We start from the raw sequence: 7,523 nt of genomic DNA on the forward strand, positions 1-7,523 counted from the left end.
AAGTGTGGGGAAGGAGGTTATAACTACAGAACTATAATAAAGATGCATAATGCTGAAGTAAGACCAACATTTCAAATACTAGTTTTCAAAACTAGTTTTTAAAAAGACCATCTCTAAATAGGGCTGTACCAAAAAATAGGTTTTTTTTTTTTATATAGCTCTATGGTATCTGGGCAAATATCAAAGATATTATTTAAGATGTTATTGCTTTTCTCTCCTTAGTTAAAGAGGTTTGATAGAATAAAATCTTAAATGTTTGCGTTCAAATCTAAAGTCACTTGAAGAACAACACTGTTTTCCAGCTCCCACCTCATACTTTCTGTTCCTCTTCACATAATTCTCTCTCTCTCTCTCTCTCTCTCTCTCTCTCTCTCTCTCTCTCTCACACACACACACACACACACACACACACACACATACACACACACACAAAACATACAGAGACAGAGAGAAAGGGAGACAGAGAGATAGAGAGAGAATGGTAGCAGGGTCCATGCACATAAGGACACACATGTCATCTTCAGATTTTAGTTTAATATACTATCATCAATTACCATAACTAATCATGTTAAATACTATCACTGCTAACATTACTGTGTTCTTGTTTCAGAGGTCTAAATGAAGCCTAAGAAATAATTTCTTTTGCAGTTTAATTTCTATCTCAATTGCTTTAATTTCTATTGTAATCTTATACTCTGTATACACTCTATCCCAATACCAACTCTGGTAAAAGCCACTGTTAATAAACTATTGTGTTTGTCTTCTGCAGTGGCAGTATTGAGAATGAAATGAACCAGTATTATAAATTAATATTTGGGTAGAAAAGTTGAAATGCAAATGTTTAAGTATAGGTTTGGTTGGATTGTAGAGGCAGGGAATATCAAGACAAAGTCAAGTGGAACTCTATTGGGATAAGGAGTTTTAGAGATTAATTGTGAACTGATGGGATAAAAGGTTAGTGAATCTAAAATATTAAGTAAGAGAAACTGTTAAGTATAAACATTTTCTGCACCATTTACTAATTCTTTTACTAAATATTGGAAACAATAATGATTTTGAGATCTGTATGGTCTGCAAAGAAGGAGCTGAGTTTCAAAAGCACCATATATCATTGAGTAAATTAACAGGTTTTAGGAAACATGTAAAATCTCTGGTAAGTATTTGGGTATAAAGATGTTAAGGAACTGAGGGCATAGATCAGTATTGCAGTCCTTCTGAAGCCTGAACAAGATCCCAAGTCTGATACTTATCATTGAAAGAGTGTATACATACCTCCAGAGGGCTTATTAACAAGTAGATCACTATGTAGTATATTTTGACAGTGGTATTAAGAAATGAAATTGTGACTTGGTCCAGGGAAACAGATCAGTGCCTTCCTCAGCCATCATGAGACCAGCTTCCTCCTGCAACAGATGAGACCAAACACGGAGACTCAGAGTCAGATATTATGGACAGACCTTGGAACACTCAGCTCTAAATGAGATGTCTGCATCAAATCACTCCTGGCAGATCTCTGGGAACCTCAAGGAAGAAGAGATAGAAAGCATGTAAGAGACAGAGGAAATGGAGGAAATCAGGAGAACAAGATTCTTTAAATCAGTGAGCACAGGTTATATGAATTCACAGAGACTCAAGTAGCAAGCACAGAGTCCTCATAGTTTTGGAATAGGTTATTCTTATCTTTCTATGTATCTATCATCTATCTATCTGTCTATCTATCATCTATCTATCTATCTATCTATCTATCTATCTATCTATCATCTGTCTATCTCAATCTATCATCTATCTATCTATCATCTATCATCTATCTCAATCTATCATCTATCTATCTATCATCTGTCATCTATCTCAATCTATCATCTATCTATCATCTATCACCTATCTATCTATCTATCTATCTATCTATCTATCTATCTATCATCTATCAATCATCTATCTATCTCAATCTATCATCTATCTATCTATCTATCTATCTATCTATTTATCTATCTATGTATCTATCATCTATCTACATCAATCTATCATCTATCTATCTATCAATGTATCTATCTATCATCTATCTATCTATCTATCATCTATCTATCTATCATCTATCTATCTATCATCTATCTATCTATCATCTATCATCTATCTATCTATCATCTATCTATCATCTATCTATCATCATCTCTCTCTCTCTCTCTCTCTCTCTCTTCTCTCTCTCTCTAATATCAACTTTAATGTTTTTATGAAATTCCTGAGTGTAGGAACAATGGGGACTCTGTTTCTTGTTCCTTCTATTATTCTCTTTTTTTCTGTTTGTTTTATTCAATTCCAATGTTTTTGTTTTATCTTTTAAAACTTATTTTATTACAAAAATGAAAGATAACCCTTTCCTGAAAGAAATAAAAATATATGTTCTTTGTACAACTAGCATACTGAAGATGACAATTAAAAGTAGTGATGTGTCTAGAGAAAATACTTTCCTAGGGAATCTTTATCATCAAATATATGAACAAGTTAAATTTTCATGATTGTCATAACATTATATGACAATAATTTCTTAAGACTATCAAGTAGGTCACTTACAATATCTAAAATATGCATTAATATGAATAAAATATTTTAATAATATAAACAATAAGTATAGGTATTCAATGACAAATTAAACTTCTTTACATTAATATCAGGGATGTTTCAATGAAAATAAATCTAGATTTTATCATAAGTGTAAGGTTAAAAAAAATATTCAACAAGATGAAGTAGCCCTAACAGAAGAAACGTGAGAGGCTCAATCATGTCCTTTAGAACAAGAAGCAGAGTTGATGCATCCACAATAACAAAGGCAAGGAAATGTTATTTCTGTGGGACATTCCTTTTACATTCAGATGATTGTGAAGATATTCCTTACAAAGTTCCCAGATTTACACAAATAGCCTCATGACAGTAATGACAGCTAAAACACAAAAAATTCGATTGTCCACACCTAAGAGAATAGTTTGTTGAACTTCAACAGTTACATTCATAAACTATTCCTGGACAAATTATGCCAAAATAAAGTTTACACTAGACACTGAATCTATGAATGAAACTTCATTTATTCTAGCAATCAGGAATATCAATTTAGTGTAAAAAAGAATTTCATTTTTAGATTATCAAGTGTGTCTTTATCTTCTTATTCCTGGAGAAAAATGTAAAAAGTTGAATAAAAATATCATGATGCTTAAAATAAACAAACGAAAAGTTCCAAAGACACAGAAGGAATTCCTATATTTAAATTTAGCCAACATCAATTGCTTTCATTTTTTTTTAATCCAAAATCAATTTGTCAAAAATCTTATAAATACAAACATTTATTTGGAACGTAAGGAGAATACCTTAAATGAATATATGCGCAGTCATACTTTGGCAAAGTGATCCTTACAAAGTGAGTCCTTACAATGAAGTGTCCTACCAGAAAGCTGATCTGAGCACAGACACTCTCTACACCAAAGTCTATGTTTTGTTTTTCTCACTGTAAGAGTAATCTTCATTGCCTAATTTATTTCAGAATTGTAGTTACTTGTGTATTTTAAGTCATTTTGAACTCATTACTCACATTGCCACCAAATGGATTAATCATGCACAATATTTGAGGGTTTTTTTCTCCCATATTATTGCTTGAATGAGAGATTCAAAAGGGAATAAAAATTCTCGTGAGATTTTGAGATCTGCACCAACATTTCCCAAGGAAGTATGAGTTTTTATACAATGCAAATGTTTTCCCTAGACAAAAACTATGTTTAAAATGATGCACCTTCAAAGATTATAAACTATTTCTCCAAAAACCCCAATGCATGCTACCCTAATAAGTGCTCAGGAAATTTTAAAAAAACAAAAACTATTATTTTTATGAAACTTCAGTAAAGTTAGACTCCCTTACATACCTTTACTCAAGATTAAATAATTTATAAAGCAACTAGTTTTGTTTAGCTAATGTTTCTAAAGACTGGTAGCCCCATCTCAAATTTAGTGGTCCCATATCAAGAGACTCATTGTTCTTCAACTGGTAACAGAGAGCAGAAGTAAAGGAGCCCTGGTAGAGGGAAAGAGTTGTGATAATTTACCCACTCCTGTGAAAAATGGATTAATTTACTTCAATGATCCAAGCCCATTTCCCAGTCCCACCTCCCAACACCTATGCATTGAGGAACTAAGGTTCTGACATAAGAAATTTTCCACCCAAAGGTAGACCAGACTGATTTCAGTTTTCAGTCAAAGGATCCATTCATCTTTCTCTGGAATAGAATCGTATATTTTCAATATGTTTTGTTTACCTCCAACTTGGTTTTCTCTTGACTACTACCCAGGAGGGTGAGTTGAGGAACAACTTACAACTGCATTTATTTGCCTCTCTGATGAAGAGCTAAACACATCATGCAGATTTCAGCTTTCCAACATATATATATATAGGAAATTTATATATAAACTGTATTTTACATATTGTAAATTTTATATTTTATATATAGTAAATTCTATATTATATATTGTATATATATACTGAAATATATATGTATATATATATATGTGTGTGTGTGTATATATATATATATATAAAACCATGAGATCAATCTAATTTTAAATCTCTCTTCTATTATTAAATAACATGTACCATTGGACTGAGCACAGGGTCTCCAATGAAGGAGCTAGAGAAAGGACCCAAGGAGTTGAAGAGGATTTGCAGCCCCATAGGAGGAGGAACAATATGAACTAACCAGTACCCCCAGAGTTCCCAGGTACTAAATCACCAATCAAAGAGTACATGTGGTAGGACTCATGGCTCCAGCTGCATATGTAGCAGAGGATGGCCTAGTTGGTTATCAATGGCAGGAGAGGCCCTTGGTCCTGTAAAGGCTTGATGACCCAGTATAGGGGAATGGCAGGGCCAGGAAGCTGGTGTGGGTGGGTTGGTGAGCAAGGGGAGGGGGTAGGATATAGGGGTTTTTCAGAGGGGAAAGCAGGAAAGGGGACAACGTTTGAAATGTAAATAAAGTAAATATCTAATAAAAAATTTTAAAAAGTATCTATCCATTGGATGGTTTTGCCTTTTTTTTTTGTCAAAGATCAAGTGACCATAGCTGTGTGGGTTCATTTCTGGGTCTTCAATTCTATTCCATTGATCTATCTGTCTGTCTGTCTCTGTACCAAGGCCATGTGTTGTTTTTTTTTTTTTTTTTTTTTTTTTTTTTTTTTTTTTTTTTTTTTTTTTTTTTTTTTTTTAATCACTATTGCTCTGTAGTACAGGTTGAGGTCTGGGACGGTGATTCTCCTAGAAGTTCTCTTTTTTTTGAGAATAGTTTCTGCTATCCTGGTTTTTTGTTTTTGTTTTGTTTTTTGTTTTTGTTGTTGTTGTTATTACAGATGAATTTGAAAATCTTTCTTTCTTTCTTTCTTTCTTTCTTTCTTTCTTTCTTTCTTTCTTTCTTTCTTTCTTTCTTTCCCTTCCTTCCTTCCTTCCTTCCTTCCTTCCTTCCTTCCTTCCTTCCTTCCTCCATATTTTAATCCCCTCCCATTCCACCCTCTGACTGTTCCATATCCCATACCCCCTCCCTGGCCCCATGTCTCCATGAGGATGTCCCTACTCCCCAACCACCCACCCACCAGACCTCTAAACTTCCTAGGGCCTCCAGTCTCTTGAGGATTAGGTACATCTTCTCTGACTAAACTGAGACCTAGCAGTCCTCTGCTGTATATGTGTTTGGGGCCTCATACCAGCTGGTGTATGCTGCCTAGTTAGTGTTCCAGTATCTGAGAGATCTCCAGGGTCCAGGTTAATTGAGACTGCTGGTCCTCCTATGGGGTCACCACCTCCTCAGCTTCTTTTAACTGTCCCCTAACTCAACCACAGGGGTCAGCAGCTTCTATCCATTAGTTGGGTGCAAATATATTCATCTGACTCTTTCAGCTGCTTGTTGGGTCTTCTTAATGGCAGTCATGATAGGCCCCTTTTTGTTAGCACTCCATAACTTCAATAATAGTGTCAGGTCTTGGGGCCTCCCCTTGAACTGAATCACACTTTGGGCCTATTGCTGGACCTTCTTTTCCTCAGGCTCCTCTCCATGTCCATTCCTGCAGTTATTTCAGACAGGAACAATTATGGATCAGAGTTTTGACTTTGGGATGGCAACCCCATCCCTCACTTGATGGTCCTGTCTTTATGCTGGAGGTGGGCTCTACTAGTTCCCTCTCCACAATATAGGGCATTTCATTTAAGGTCCCTCTTTTTGAGGCCTGAGAATCTCCCACCTCCCAGGTCTCTGTTATATTCTGGAGCCCCCCCCCCCAACTGCCTATCTCCCAAGGTTGCATGTTTCCGTTGTTTCTGTTGGCCCTCAGAGATTTCAATCCTTTCCCCCAACCCAGTATCTGACCATATTCCCCTCTCTACCCCCTCCCCATCCCCTTTCCATCCCAGGTCTTTCCCTTTTTGTGGTTGCTTTCTTTCAATCTCTATGAAGAATTGACTTGTAATTTTATAGTGATTTCATTGAATTTGTAGAGTCCTTTGGCAAGATGCCAATTTTTAATGTTAACCCTGAGCAAAGTAGGTTTTTCCATCGTCTGAGGTCTTCGTTGATTTCTTTCTTCAGAACCTTAAAGTTCCTGTTGTACAGATCTTTCACTTGCTTTTTTAGAATCACACCAACTATCTAGTGGAAAAAGGGCAGCATATTCAACAAATGGTGCTGGCTCAAGTGGTGGTTGGCATGTAGAAGAATGCAAATTGATCTATTGCTATCTCTTTGTACAAAGCTCAAGTCCAAGTAGATCAAGGAACTCCACAAGAGAAAGTGGGAAAGCACCTCAAACACATCAGCACAGAGGGAAATTTCCTAAACAGAACACCAATGGCTCAGGCTCTAAGATCAAGAATTGACAAATGGGATCTCATAAAATTGAAAAGCTTCTCTAAGGCAAAGGACAATGCCAACAGAACAAAATGGCAACCTACATATTGGGAAAAGATCTTTACCAACCCTACATCAGACAGAGAGCTAATATCCAATATATATAAAGAACTCAAGAAGTTAGACTCCAGAGAACCAAATAACCCTACTAAAAATGTGGTACATAACTAAACAGAGAATTCTGAATGAAATTCTGAATGGATGAGAAGCATCTAAAGAAATGTTCAACATCCTTAATCATTTGGGAAATACAAATTGAAACAACCCTGAGATTCTACCTTACACCAGTCAGAATGGCTAAGATCAAAACTATCAGGTGACAGCAGATGCTAGTGAGGATGTGGCAAAAGAAGAGCACTCCTCCATTGCTGGTGGGATTATAAACTGGTACAACCACTTTGGAAATCAGTCTGGTGGTTCTCCAGAAAATTGAACATAGTACTACCTGAAGATCCATATATACCACTCCTAGGCATATACCCAAAAGATGCTCCAACATATAAGAAGGACACATGCTCCACTATGTTCATAGCAGCCTTATTTATAATAGCCAGAAGCTGGAAAGAACCCAGATGCCCCTCAACAGAGGAATGGATA

This window comes from Mus caroli, unplaced genomic scaffold (assembly GCF_900094665.2).
Source record: "Mus caroli unplaced genomic scaffold, CAROLI_EIJ_v1.1 scaffold_8385_1, whole genome shotgun sequence".
Taxonomy (NCBI): Eukaryota; Metazoa; Chordata; class Mammalia; order Rodentia; family Muridae; genus Mus; species Mus caroli.